Below are 15,450 nucleotides of genomic sequence, written 5' to 3'. Positions count from 1 at the left end.
AACGTAAACATTTAACAAAATAAATAAAATAAATAGATGCAATATTACCACTAAAGACCTTAATAACATTATAAAACTTTCAAATTTCCAAAAGATGTGCACCTATGTCCTAGGCAAACAAAGAAAACATAGATCATATAGCAAAAAATAATCATAAAACACATATGCACAAACACACACACAAAATAAAGAGATGAAATTATGGGTAAGCTGTTACATCAACAAAAATAAATGGGATAAAGCATCCATTGAAGTTGCTGCTTGTATAAAATAAAAATTGCTGATTATGAAATGCATGTAAGCAAAATGACTAATGATATTGAAAATAAAAATATGGCTAATACCTGTTTGGGATTTATAGTTAAAAAATTAAATAAATTAGTGATTCAATAAAATAATGCCTCGCATATGTAAGAAATCAACACTTTTGCACACAGTTCACTTGCGTCAAGTTAAAAACTGAACAAAATTTACAGATACCACTAAAGTGATTTGTTTTTCCTTTTCTTTCTCCCAAAGTTACCATCTAAACTGAGGTTGATGCAGATAATTTGCAGGCATGTTTTTTATGCATTTACCATAAATATTTATTAATAAATAACACAGAAAACCATTTTATGTATTTTTTTACATTGCATCGTGTTCAAAACCCAAGGCTCTTCTGTTTTAAGACTTTTTTTCTTCAGATAAATGCTCTTACTTTCACCACCATTTCCTATACCACAACCACCCACCCAACATCAGCTGCGAATTTACCCAACGCTTTTATTTCTTTTTTTTTTTTTGAAAACCTAAATTGTGCTTAACATTTGCTGTTGCTAACTTTGTATTGTGTATTTGTATTTTATATTTAAATTTTACTTATATAACCCTCCAAGCAAATAACATGAAGCATAACATAGTAAATGCTTCATGAATATGGACCAAATACCAGTAGAAGGATTCACATGACAAGGGGATCATATAACTTTATAAAAGAAAGAATTTGTGGGGTGCCTGGGTGGTTCAGGCAGTTAAGCATCCATCTTGATTTTGGCTCAGGTCATGATCTCATGGTTGGTGAGTTCGAGACCTCCATCCAGCTCTGCACTGACAGAACGGAGCCTGTTTGAGATTCTCTCTCTTGCTCTCCCTCTGTCCCTTCCCTGTTCTCTCTCTCTCTCTCTCTCAAAATAAATAAATATTTTTAAAAAAGACTTTGAGAATTTGGTAATCCATTTAAATTCAGAGTAATTATTGAAAGCTATGGATTTAATGTCCTTGTGTTATCTGTAGGTTTCATGCATGTGATGATGTCTCTGGTCCTTTGTAGTCTTTGCAGTGTTCCACTCACAGAGCCCCCTGTAGAATCTCTTGTAGGGCTGGCTTATCCTTTAGTTTTTGTTTGTCTGGGAAAGTCTTTATCTCTCCTTCTATTCTGAATAACAGCCTTGCTGGATAAAGGAGTCTGCATACCAGATCATAATGCTATGAAACTTGAAACCAGGCACAAGGAAAAATTTGGAAGGCCTCCAAATGCATGGAGGCTAAGGAACATCTTACTAAAGAATGAATGAGTCAACCAGGCAATTAAAGAAGAAAATTTAAAATATATGGAAGCAAATGAAATGAAAACACGACAGTCCAAACTCTGGGATGCAGCAAAGACAATCATCAAAAGAAAATACATTGCAATCCAGGCCTAGCTCAGGAAACAAGAAAAATCCCAAATACAAAACTTAACCACACACCTAACGGAACTAGCAGCAGAACAGGAAAGAAACCGCAAAGCCTGCAGAAGAAGAGAAATAATAAAGACTAGAGCAGAAATAAACAATATAGATTAATAAAAAAAGACCATTAGAACAAATCAATGAATGTAACAGCTGATTTTTCTTTTTGAAAAAATAAACAAAATTGATAACCCACTAGCCAGACATCTCTCAAGTCTGGGAAAAGAGAGAGAACCCAAACAGATAAAATCATGAATGACAGAGGAGAGATCACAACCAACACCACAGAAATACAAACAATGATTAGAGAATCCTATGAAAAATTATATGCCAACAAACTGGACGACCTGGAAGAAATGGACAAATTCCTACACACCTACACACTCCCAAAACTCAAATGTCAAGAAATAGAAAATTTGAACAGACCCACAACCCATAACAGACCAAGTGAAGAAATTGAATGACGGAGCAAAAATCTCCCAACAAATAAGAGTCCCGAGCCAGATGGCTTCCCAGGGGAATCCTACCAGACATTTAAAGCAGAGTTCATACCTATCTTTCTCGAGCTCTTCCAAAAATAGACATGGAAGGAAAGCTTCTGGGCTCATTCTATGAAACCAGCATTTCCTTGATTCCCAAACCAGATAGAGACCCCATCAAAAAGGAGACTTACAGGCCAATATCACTGATGAACAAGGATGCAGAAATTCTCAACAAGATACTAGCAAATCAAATTCAACAGCATAATAAAAGAATTTTTCACATGATCAAGTGGGATTCATTCTTGGGCTGCAGGACTGGTTCCATATTTGCAAATCAATCAATGCGATACAACACTTTAATAGAAGAGAGGATAAGAACCATAGGATCCTGTCAATAGATGCAAAAAAAAGCATTTGACAAAACATAGAATCCTTTCTTACTAAAAAAAAAGTCACGATAGAAGGAACATACCTTAATATCATAATAGCCATATATGAAAAGCCCACACCTCATATCATCTTCAAACAGGAAAAACTGAGACCTTTTCCCTGAGATTAGGAACACGACAGGGATGTGCACTGTCACCACCCTTGTTTCACATAGTGTTGGAAAGTCCTAGCCTCAGCAATCAGACAACAAAATGAAATAAAATGCATCCAGTTTGGCAAAGAAGTCAAACTTTCACTTTCCACAGACGACATGATACTCTCCATGGAAAACCCAAAAGACTCCACCAAAAAGCTGCTAGGACTGATACATGAATTCAGCAAAGTTGAAGGATACAAAAGCAATGTACAGAAGTCAGTTGCATTTCTATACACAATTAATGAAGCAGCACAAAGAGCAATCAAGAAATCGATCCCATTTACAATTGCACCAAGAACCATGAGATACCTAGGAATCAACCTAAGCAACAATGTAAAAGATCTATATGCTGAAAACTATAGAAAACTTATGAAAGAAATTGAAGAAGACGCAAAGAAATGGAAAAACATTCCTTGCTCATGGGTTGGAAGCACAGATAGTGTTAAAATGTCAATACTACCAAAGCAATCTACACATTCAATGCAATCCCAATCCAAATTGCACCAGCCTTCTTCTCAGAGCTAGAACAAACAATCCTAAAATTTGCATGGAATGACAAAAGACCCCAAATAGCCAAAGTTATGTTGAAAAAGAAAACCAAAGTGGGAGGCATCACAATCCTGGACTTTAGCCTCTACTACAAAGCTGTAATCACCAAGACAGTATGCTATTGGCACACGAACAGACACACAGACCAATGGAATAGAATAGAGAACCCAGAAATGGACCCACAGAGGTATGGCCAACTACTCTTTGACAAAGCAGGAGAGAGTATCCAATGGAAAAAAGACAGTCTCTTTGGCAAATGGTGTTGGGAGGTTGGGACAGCAACATGCAGAAGAATGAAATTGGACCACTTTCTTACACCACACACAAAAATAACTCAAAATGGATGAAAGACCTAACTGTGATACAGGAAACCATCAAAACCCTAGTGGAGAAAACAGGCAACAACCTGTTTGACCTCAGCCACAGCAACGTCTTACTTGACACATCTCCAAAGGCAAGGGAAGTAAAAGCAAAAATGAGCTATTGGGACCTCATCAAGATTAAAAACTTCTGCATTGCAAAAGAAACTATCAACAAAACTAAAAGGCAACCAATGAAATGGGAGATGATATTTGCAAATGAAAGATCAGAAAAAGGGTTAGCATCCAAAGTATATAAAGAACTTACCAAACTCAACACCTGAAAAACAAATAACCCAGTGACAAAATGAGCAAAAGACATGAATAGACATTTTCCAAAGAAAATATCCAGGTGGCCAACAGACACATGAAAAGATGCTCAACATCACTCATCATCAAGGAAATACAAACCAAAACCACATTGAGATACCACTTCACACTGGTCAGAGTGGCTGAAATTATCAACTCAGGAAACAACAGATGTTGGCAAGGATGTGAAGAAACGGAAACCCTCTTGCACTGTTGGTGGGAATGCAAACTGGTGCAGCCACTCTGGAAAACAAGGTAGAGGTTACTCAAAAATTCAAAAATAGAATTACCCTATGACCCAGCAAGAGCACTGCTAGGAATTTACCCAAGGGATACAGGAGTGCCAATGCATAGAGGCACATGTACCCCATTGTTTATAGCAGCGTTTTCAACAACAGCCAAATCATGGAAAGAACCCAAATGTCCTTCAACTGATGAATGCATAATGAAGAGGTGGTATATATATACAATGGGATACAATTTGGCCGTGAGAAAGAATGAAATCCTGCCATTTGCAACAATGTGGATGGAACTGGAGCCTATTATGGTAAGTGAAATAAGTCAGTCAGAAAAAGACAAATATCATATGTTTCCACTCATATGTGGAACCTCAGAAACTTAGAAGACAATGGAGGAAGGGAAGGGGAAGAAATAGTTTCAAACAGAGAAGGAGGCAAACCCATAAGAGTCTCTTAAATACAGAGAACAAACTGACTTTTTTTTTGGGCGGGGTGCAGGGGAGGGGAAAAATGGGTGATGGGCATTGAGGAGGGCACTTGTCGGGATGAGCACTGGATGTTGTATGTAAGCAATGAATCATGGGAATCTACTCCCAAAGTCAAGAGCACACTGTATACACTGTAGGTTAGCTAACCTGACAGCCAATTATATTTAAATAAATAAGTAAGTAAGTAAATAAATAAATAAATAAATAAATAAAGTGAATGGGCAGCGCCTGGGTGGCTCAGTCAGTTAAGCGTCCGACTTCGGCTCAGGTCATGATCCCACAGTTTATTGGTTCGAGCCCCACTTCGGGCTCTGTGCTGACAACTGGAGCCTGGAGCCTGCTTCAGATTTTGTGTCTCCCTCTCTCTCTCCTCCTCCCCTGCTCCTGCTCTGTCTCTCTCTCATTCTCTCTCTCAAAATTAAATAAACATTAAAAAACTAAATAAAAAAAAAAACAACGTAAATGTTTCAGGGCACCTGAGTGGCCCTAGTCAGTTAAGCGTCTGACTTTGGCTCAGGTCATGATCTCACAGCTCTTGAGTTTGAGCCCCACATTGGTCTGTCTGGATCAGCACAGAGCCTGCTTCAAATCCTCTGTCCCCCTCTCTCTTTGCCCCTCTCTGCGCATGCACTCTCACTCTCTCAAAAATAAACAAACATTTTTTTGAAGGGTAAAATGTGTAAATGTTTCTAGGAAGATATTTGTGGTACGTATTTCCTGTGCATCAAGGCAACTGGCCTAATTTTGTTCGCAGTGGAAATTTCTGAACCTCGAACAGAAATCATCTGTGTGCAGTATCATTATTTCATTATAATGTTGAAAACATTCTCAGCATTGGCGTAACTCCTTATGAAACGAGCTATAGACAGTGCATGAACAATTTGGAAGAGTTTGTATTTTGCCTTGGGTTAATCAGTAGGTTCAGTTGGTGTTTAGATATCTTTAATTTTTGCAGGATGATCAGCTTATATTAATAATTCCAAGTTTAGTCACACACACACACACAAACCATCTACAGTCAAATATAACCATTACCCTGATTTAGGATATTTTATGAGCTGAACTATACTCCCCTCCCTGCCAAAATATCCATATATTCAAATCCTAGCCCTAGCGCCCCAGTTGTGACTGTTTGGAAAAATGGTCTTTAAAGAAATAATTAAGTTAAAATGAGGCTTTTAGGGTGAGCCTGTTTCCAATATGACTGGTGTTGTTGTCAATAGAGGAGATTAGGACATAGATGCAGAGAGGAGATCACGTGAAGAAATGGAGAAAAGACAGCCGTTTCCAACCCAAGGAGAGCGGCCTTAGAAGAAATGAACCCTGCTGACATCTTGATCTTGGACATCCAGCTGCCAGAACTAAGCCTTCCGGTCTGTGGCACCTTTTTAGTGCAGCCCTAGCAACCAATACGGGCAGTGTTATGCATCTAATCCCCACTGCAAATACGCAGCACAGGACAATCACAACAAGTGCATCATGCATTCATTCATCCCTTCAGTATGTACGCATGTAGTTATCCTCTGGCATTACAAAACAGTCATGGTTCAAGGGAAAATTTCAATCTAACAGCCAAAACATAGATACTACCATATTGCAAATAAATTATAAATGTGCTTTGCATGCAAACTCTGCAGGCACACAGAAGAAGGCACCAAGTGTACCTGTTTTCATGGAACACTGAAGTCCTGAGACTTACACAACAACAAGAACAAAATTGCTACTTAAGCAGGGCAGCCGGACAGGAATGAGCGAGAAAGCAAAGCAAAGCGATGACAACCCACAGCCAACTGATAAGTTGTTTAGTGGTTAGCATTTATTTCTCTCAGTTCTCTGAAACCATGCCTAAGGCTCTTAATATCTTAAAACATTCTCAAAAGGCAATAGGTTTAACTGTTTGAATCCGGCAGGAATCATTTTGTTCACATTTCCGTATCTGAAAAAAGCTAGTGAATGGTGCATACAGGTCCATGTGTCATTGTTAAATGAGGGGAACGTGAGTGGGGTGATAGTGCTGCACTCTTCACTTCTCTCTCACCTTCCAATACCCCTCTGCATTCCTCCAACAATCGACCATTCTCCAATTCTCTGGGCGGGAAGGGGGAAGACACTCTACTGAAAACACCGTCCTTGCATCTTGAGGATTTTTGGATAAGGTCACCTCTGTTCCCCTGTTTCTCATTATTGAACACCAGGTCAGAAATTTTTTTTTTTTTTTCTATTGTGGTAATAACACCAAAAATTTACCTTCTTAACAGTTTTTAAGCATATGGTTCGGTAGTGTCTGTTAACTATATTTGTATTGTGAATCATTTCATCTTGCAAATCTGCAACTCCAAACCCATTAAACAAAGTACTGCCCACTGCCCCCCCGCCCCCGCCCACCTCCAGCCACTGGTAACCAAGTGGTCTCCTTGCTGTTTCCGTGAACTTTACTACTTTAGATAATTCATATAAGTGAGCCAATACACTATTTGTCTTTTTTGAAACTGGCTTATTTCACTTAACATAACATCCTTAAGATTTACCATACGGTGTTGTGCTATGTGCCAGAACGCCCTTCCTTTGCAAGGTTGAATAATATTCTATTGCATGTATATACCATATGTTGAGGTCCTTTCTTTTTTTCTTTCTTTTAATTGAAGTGTAATTAACATACAATGTTATATTCATTTCAGGAATACAACATATTGATTCAACGATTTCCTACATTACTTGGTGCTTAACCACGGTTAAGTGTGGTCACCATATAACATTATTACAATATTCTTGACTATATCCCCTATGGTGTACTTTTTGTCTTCATGACTCTTTATTTTATAACTAGAAGTTTATGCCTCTTAATCCCTTTATCTATTTTACCCATTCCCCCACCCATCTTCCCTCTGGCAACCATCAATTTGTTCTGTGTTTAAGAGTGGGTCTTTTTGTGGTTGTGGTTTCTTTTGTTTTTACGAAACAAAAATGGGACATTTATTTATAACTAAAACAAAAACAAAACAAAAACAAAAAAAACCCTCCAAACACACAGAGTGAGAGATGAAATATAAACACAGCAAGTTCCACCCCACCCTTATTTTTCCAAGCCTCCATGGTCAAATAGAATCTCTGGAGAGAATATCTGGACAACAGAGTTGCAGTCAGTGCTGCCTCTAGTCTGGACTCCTGCTGCGTCTTCTGTCACCTCTCCCCTTGCCCTTGGGTGGACCTTGAACAAAACACCAGTCCACACTGGTGGTGCATAAATGCTGTCCCTTAAAATGCTGGCCACTGAGTTCCTCCATAGCAACCTGGGTCTCCTTGAATGTTTCTTACTCAACTAGAATATACCCCTTCAGGTATCCTGTGTGCCTGTCCACGTTGAGGTGGATGTTTTTTTATTTCCGCACACTCTCCAAATTTGTCATGGGTGTCTTCTCCGGTGGCTTCCTCCTGGACTCCAGTGACAAATAGAATTCAGCTTTCAATAGAGTGCTGTGGTCCAGGTTCATGGCCATCCTGTTCCACACTGTCATAATCCTCCCACGTCCGTGCTCGAGACCCTTCTTTGAAGCCAAAGCCATGTCCCTTCCATTTCTTCACCTTTTCTTTCAGTTTGTGAATGCTTTCCTCACTGTCCTCATCCGTGGCGAAATCCTCGCTCCTGGCCTCATAGGACCCAGTTCTTGAACAGTGTTTTTTTATTCATTTATTTCTTTGTTTTGTTTTTTAGGGCCCACATATGGGTGAAATCAGGTAGTATTTGTCTTTCTCTGACTGACTCATTTCACTTAGCATAATACCCTCCAGCCCTCCAGGACCATCCATGTTGTTGAAAACAGCAAGCCCTCATTCTTTCTTATGGCTGATTAATATCTTTATCCATTCATCTATCTATGGATACTTCTTGGGTTGCTTCCATATCTTGGGTCTTGTAAATGATGCTGCTATAAGTGTAGGAAGGCATGTATCTTTTCAAATTAGTGCTTTTGTTTTCTTTGGGTAAATACCCAGTAGTAGGATTACTGGATCGTATGGTATTTCTGTTTTTAATTTTTTGAGGAACCTCCATAAAAAACCCAGTTTCCCACAGTGGCTGCACCAATTTACCTTCCCACCCATCTCACACGAGGTTTTGCTTTTTTTTTCCCTCTACATCCTCACCAACACTTGCTATTTCTTATCTTTTTGATTCTAACCATTCAAGGTGTCAATGTATCATATTTTCTTTATCCATTCATCTCTCAATGACTCTATGGGTTGCTTCCAACTCTTGGTTATTGTGAGTAGGGTTGTTCTGAACATGATTATGCAAATATCTCTTTGGGCCTCTGCTTTCAATTTTTTTGAATGTATCCCCAGAAGTGGGGTTAAGATGTCATATGGTAGTTTCACTTAAAAATTTTAAGGAAGGTGTGATGCAAGCAAAAACACCCTTCGGACAAGCATAGGACCTGACGTGTCTGACAAGATGCAGGGAAGAAAAAGACAGCTGAAGGGGAAATAGATCGTGAGGTGAGGAGTCAACATGGTGGAAAAATAGGGGGACCCGAAGTTTCCTCATCCCTCAAACACAGCAGTATAGAGGCCAGAAGACTTGGAATTCTGGGCGTCCAGGCTACAGAGTGACAGAAACATCTCCAGGGGCCCACGGGAACACCTTGGCGGTCCATAGGTGCATGATTGCAAGTTGGGAAAAATAAAATGGGTGGTGTAGGCACAGAGAGGAGGGATCCCCTTCTGTGGAGAGACACAAGGAAGAGAAAAAAAGGCTGTGGAAGTGTAGGATTGTATTTGGACAAGAGAAAAATCATGGAACAGGGAACGGAAAAAAGAGAGAGAGAGAGAGAGAGAGAGAGAGAGAGAGAGAACCAATTTCTAACATGATCCAGGGTTGCAGGACTTTCTCCGAACTGGGGCCTGCCATCCTGTACGCGTGCCTATGGGAGAAGAAGGACCAGCTCTGGGATCTGTAGTGAGCTCAGAGGTACAGTTGGACAGAGCAGTCCTCTCCCTTAAGTGCTATGGGGAAAAAATATGTAGCCACTCACCAGCCCACCAGCCAGAGGCCCTTTGTCAGCTTGCTGGGTGGAGTGGCACTACCCTGGAACAGGGACACACAGATCAGGATCCTTTGAGACACTGGGGTTTGCAATCCAACCAAGCACCTGGGAGGCATGGGAGACTGTGGAGCAGGATAAACCACCTGATTCATGCCCACGAGGCACTGTGAGGACGGCCTGAACAGAGTGGTCTGGGACACCCAGTCAGGGGAGGAGAGACGGGGGTGTCACGATTTTTCTCCCCATCACCAACAAAGTGGGGCTTCAGGGAATGGGACAGAGGGTCCACAGTGGAGGCGCGGCCAACCTACACAAACCACGCCCCTTCTGGTAACTTGCGTATCTAATGGAGAAAGACTGACCCTGACCCAGCCACACGGCCCCTCCTCCAGACCAGTGCAGCCACTTGTTCCAAGTCACCATCAGATATTGGTCCAATGGTTTTGCATTTTCTGATTTGATTCTCGGTCAATTCTTTATATATATATATATATATATATATATATATATATATATATGTATGTATGTATATATTTCCTTTTCGTCCTCTTGTTTCTTCCCTTCTCTATTCTAGTTGTGGTTTGTTTAAGCAGACATTTTTGATCTATTGTTTTGCACCACTTCTGTATCTCCTCCTTTATTTTCCTCTCTCTCTGGATTAAGCCATATAGTTCTTCTAATTCTCTGCCTGGTCAATATGTTTTTTCCTCTTCTCTCTTTCCCCACCCCTGTCATTTCTCTCTTTGTAGGGGATAAGGCTTTTTCTGCCACCTCCCCCCCCTTTTTAATTTTTTTCCGGGGTACTTCAATGAACAAATCAAAGCACACCTGATGGAAGATCCAAATCACCACTATGAATAGGGAGATAAATCAACCAGAGTCACAACAGCAGAGAGCATGCAACATACTCCAAAAACACCTCCTGAAGAGCCAGGCCCTGGGAAGTGTACGACCCCTTTTAATATAATAGTGCTTACAGCAGCAGGACACATAATAAGCTATTAAAACACATAAGGGACAGAAAACTAGCCAAAATGGCAAAACAGAAGAACTTTCCTCAAAAGAAATTACAGGAAGAAATGACAGCAAGAGAATTACTCAGAACAGATATGAACAATATATCTGATCGAGAATGTATAATAATAGTTACAAGATTAATAGCTGGGCTTGAAAAAAGCACAGAAGACATCAGAGAATGTATTGCTACAGAGATCAAGGCACTAAGAGACAGTCACGACAAATTAAGAAATGCTGCAAAGGAGATGCAAAATAAACTACTTGCAGTGACAGCAAGGATGGAGAAGGCAGAGGGGAGAATAAGTGAAAGAGAGAATAAAATTATGGAAAATGATGAAGCTGAGAAAAAAGGAGATAAGAAAATACTAGACCACGAGGGGAGAATTAGAGAGTATCATAGGAGTTTCTGTGTCATAGGAGTTTCAGAAGAAGAAGAAGAGAGAGAAAGGGGCAGAAAGGTTACTGGAAAGTCTTATCAAATTATAGCTAACAACTTCCCTAATCTGGGGAAGGAAGCAGACACCCAAGTCAGGAGGCACAGAGAACTCCCTTCAGATGAAGAAGAATAGGCCTTCTCCATGGCATATCATAGTGAAACTGGCAAAATACCAAGATAAAGAGAGAATTCTAAAAACAGCTAGGGACAAACAGGCCTCAACCTACAAGGGTAGACACATAGGTACTAGCAGACCTGTCCACTGAAATTTGGCAGGCTAGAAGGAAGGGGTAGGAAACAGTCAGTGTGCTGAATAGGAAAAAATATGCAGCCAAGAATCCTTTATCCATCAAGGGTGTCATTCAGAATAGAAGGAGAGATAAAGGCTTTCCCAGACAAGCAAAAACTAAAGGAGTTCATGACCACTAAACCAGCTTGCAAGAGATCCTAAGGGGGACTTGGTGTGTGGAATGCTGCAAAGACTACCAAGGACCAGAGACATCACCACAAGCATGAAACCTGCAAATAACACAATGACACTAAATCCATATTTCAATAATCACTCAGAATGGAAATGTACTAAACACTTCAATCAAAAGACATAGGGTATCAGAATGGATTAAAAAAAATAAAAAATAAGATCCATCTATATGTTGTCTACTAGAGACTCATCTTAGACCTGAGGACACCTTCAGATTGAAAGTAAGGGGATAGAGAACAATCTATCATGCTACTGGATGTCAAAGAAAGCTGGAGTAGCCATACTTATATCAGATAAGCTAGATTTTAAACTAAAGACTGTAACACAAGATAAAGAAGGGCATTATATCATAATTACAGGGTCTATCCATCAAGAAGAGCTAACAATTATAAATCTTTATGTCCCCAATGTGAAAGAACTTAATCACAAACATAAGCAATTTTAAAGATAAGAATGTGGTAATTGCAGTGTACTTTAATACTCCACTCACAGAAACTGACAGATCATCCAGGCAGAAAATCAATAAAGAAATAATGGCCTTGAATGAGACATTAGACCTAAAACTTGACACATACGTTCAGAACTTTACATCTAAAAGAAACAGAATCATGGGGCGCCTGGGTGGCTCAGTCGGTTAAGCTTCCGACTCCGGCTCAGGTCAGGTCTCGCGGTCCGTGAGTTCGAGCCCCGCGTCAGGCTCTGTGCTGACAGCTCAGAGCCTGGAGCCTGTTTCAGATTCTGTGTCTCCCTCTCTCTCTGACCCTGCCTTGTTCATGCTCTGTCTCTCTCTGTCTCAAAAATAAATAAACGTTAAAATAAAAAAAAAAAAAAAGAAAAGAAAAGAAACAGAATCCACATTCCTCTAGAGTGCACATGGAACATTCTCCAAGACAGATCACAAACTGGATCACAAAACAGCTCTCAATAAATACAAAAGAATTGAGATCATACCATGCATACCAGATCATAATGCTATGAAACTTGAAACCAATCACAAGAAAAATTGGAAAGCCTCCAAATGCATCTTACTAAAGAACATCTAACTGAAGAACATCTTACTAAATGCATCTTACTAGTAATGCATCTTACTAAAGAACATCTTACTAAAGAATGAATGGGCCAAAAGCCAATTAAAGAAGAAATTTTAACATATATGGAAGCAAATGAAATGAGAACACAACAGTCCAAACCCTTTGGGGTGCCGCAGAGACAGTCCTCAGAGGAAAATACATTGCAATCCAGGCCTAGCTTGAGAAACAAGAAAAATCCCAAATACAAAACCTAACCACACACCTAACGGAACTAGCAGCAGAACAGCAAAGAAACCCCAAAGGCTGCAGAAGAAGAGAAATAATAAAGATTAGAGCAGAAATAAACAATATAGATTAATAAAAAAGACCATTAGAACAAATCAATGAATGTAACAGCTGGTTTTTCTTTTTGAAAAAATAAACAAAATTGATAACCCCCTAGCCAGACTTCTATGAAGTCTGGGAAAAGAGAGAGAACCCAAATAGATAAAATCATGAATGATAGAGGAGAGATCACAACCAACACCACAGAAATACAAACAATGATTAGAGAATCCTATGAAAAATTATATGCCAACAAACTGGACGACCTGGAAGAAATGGACAAATTCCTACACACCTACACACTCCCAAAACTCAAATGGCAAGAAATAGAAAATTTGAACAGACCCATAACCCATAACAGACCAAGTGAAGAAATTGAATGATGGAGCAAAAATCTCCCAACAAATAAGTGTCCCGGGCCAGATGGCTTCCCAGGGGAATCCTACCAGACATTTAGAGCAGAGTTCATACCTATCCTTCTCGAGCTCTTCCAAAAATAGAAATGGAAGGAAAGCTTCTGGGCTCATTCTATGAAACCAGCATTACCTTGATTCCCAAACCAGATAGAGACCCCATCAAAAAAGAGAATTTCAGGCCAATATCACTGATGAACATGCATGCAGAAATTCTCAACAAGATACTAGCAAATCGAATTCAACAGCATAATAAAAGAATTTTTCACATGATCAAGCGGGATTCATTCTTGGGCTGCAGGACTGGTTCCATATTTGCAAATCAATCAATGTGATACAACACTTTAATAGAAGAAAGGATAAGAATCATAGGATCCTGTCAATAGATGCAAAAAAACACATTTGACAAAACATAGAATCCTTTCTTACTAAAAAAAAAAGTCGCGATAGAAGGAACATACCTTAATATCATAATAGCCATATATGAAAAGCCCACACCTCATATCATCTTCAATCGGGAAAAACTGAGACCTTTTCCCTGAGATTAGGAACACGACAGGGATGTGCACTGTCACCACCCTTGTTTCACATAGTGTTGGAAAGTCCTAGCCTCAGCAATCAGACAACAAAATGAAATAAAATGCATCCAGTTTGGCAAAGAAGAAGTCAAACTTTCACTTTCCACAGATGACATGATACTCTCCATGGAAAACCCAAAAGACTCCACCAAAAAGCTGCTAGGACCGATACATGAATTCAGCAAAGTTGAAGGATACAAAAGCAATGTACAGAAGTCAGTTGCATTTCTATACACAATTAATGAAGCAGCACAAACAGCAATCAAGAAATCGATCCCATTTACAATTGCACCAAGAACCATGAGATACCTAGGAATCAACCTAAGCAAAGATGTAAAAGATCCATATGCTGAAAACTATAGAAAACTTATGAAAGAAATTGAAGAAGACGCAAAGAAATGGAAAAACATTCCGTGTTCATGGGTTGGAAGCACAAGTAGCGTTAAAATGTCAATACTACCAAAGCAATCTACACATTCAATGCAATCCCAATCCAAATTGCACCAGCCTTCTTCTCAGAGCTAGAACAAACAATCCTAAAATTTGCATGGAATGACAAAAGACCCCAAATAGCCAAAGTTATGTTGAAAAAGAAAACCAAAGTGGGAGGCATCACAATCCTGGACTTTAGCCTCTACTACAAAGCTGTAATCACCAAGACAGTATGCTATTGGCACACGAACAGACACACAGACCAATGGAATAGAATAGAGAACCCAGAAATGGACCCACAGAGGTATGGCCAACTACTCTTTGACAAAGCAGGAGAGAGTATCCAATGGAAAAAAGACAGTCTCTTTGGCAAATGGTGTTGGGAGTTTGGGACAGCAACATGCAGAAGAATGAAACTGGACACCTTTCTTACACCACACACAAAAATAACTCAAAATGGATGAAAGACCTAACTGTGATACAGGAAACCATCAAAACCCGAATGGAGAAAACAGGCAACAACCTGTTTGACCTCAGCCTCAACAACTTCTTTCTTGACACATCTCCAAAGGAAAATAAAAGCAAAATGAACTATTTGGAGCTCATCAGGATAAAAAGCTTCTGCATTGCAAAAGAAACAATCAACAAAACTAAAAGGCAACTGAAAGAATGGGAAAAGATATTTGCAAATGAAAGATCAGAAAAAGGGTTAGCATCCAAAGTATATAAAGAACTTACCAAACTCAACACCTGAAAAACAAATAACCCAGTGAATAAATAGGCAGAAGACATGAATAGACCTTCGTGGGAATGCAAACTGGTGCAGCCTCTCTGGAAAACAGTATTGAGGTTCCTTAAAAAATTAAAAATAGAATTACTTTACAACCCAGAAATAGCACTGCCAGGAATTTATCAGAGGATACAGGAGTGCTGACGCATAGGGGCACATGAACCCCAATGTTCATAGCAGCA

General features: G+C 39.5%; 1 pseudogene; it reads right to left on the bottom strand.

Moving 5' to 3' along the window:
- Window positions 1-7,864: 7,864 nt before the first annotated feature.
- Window positions 7,865-9,918, bottom strand: LOC132676493 (RNA-binding protein 8A pseudogene; annotated as a pseudogene).
- Between the last annotated feature and the right edge of the window lie 5,532 nt (window positions 9,919-15,450).

The sequence above is a fragment of the Panthera onca genome, chromosome B4 (genome assembly GCF_046562875.1).
Source record: "Panthera onca isolate mPanOnc1 chromosome B4, mPanOnc1 haplotype 2, whole genome shotgun sequence".
Classification (NCBI taxonomy): Eukaryota; Metazoa; Chordata; class Mammalia; order Carnivora; family Felidae; genus Panthera; species Panthera onca.
This window is presented reverse-complemented; position numbering and strand designations above follow the sequence as displayed.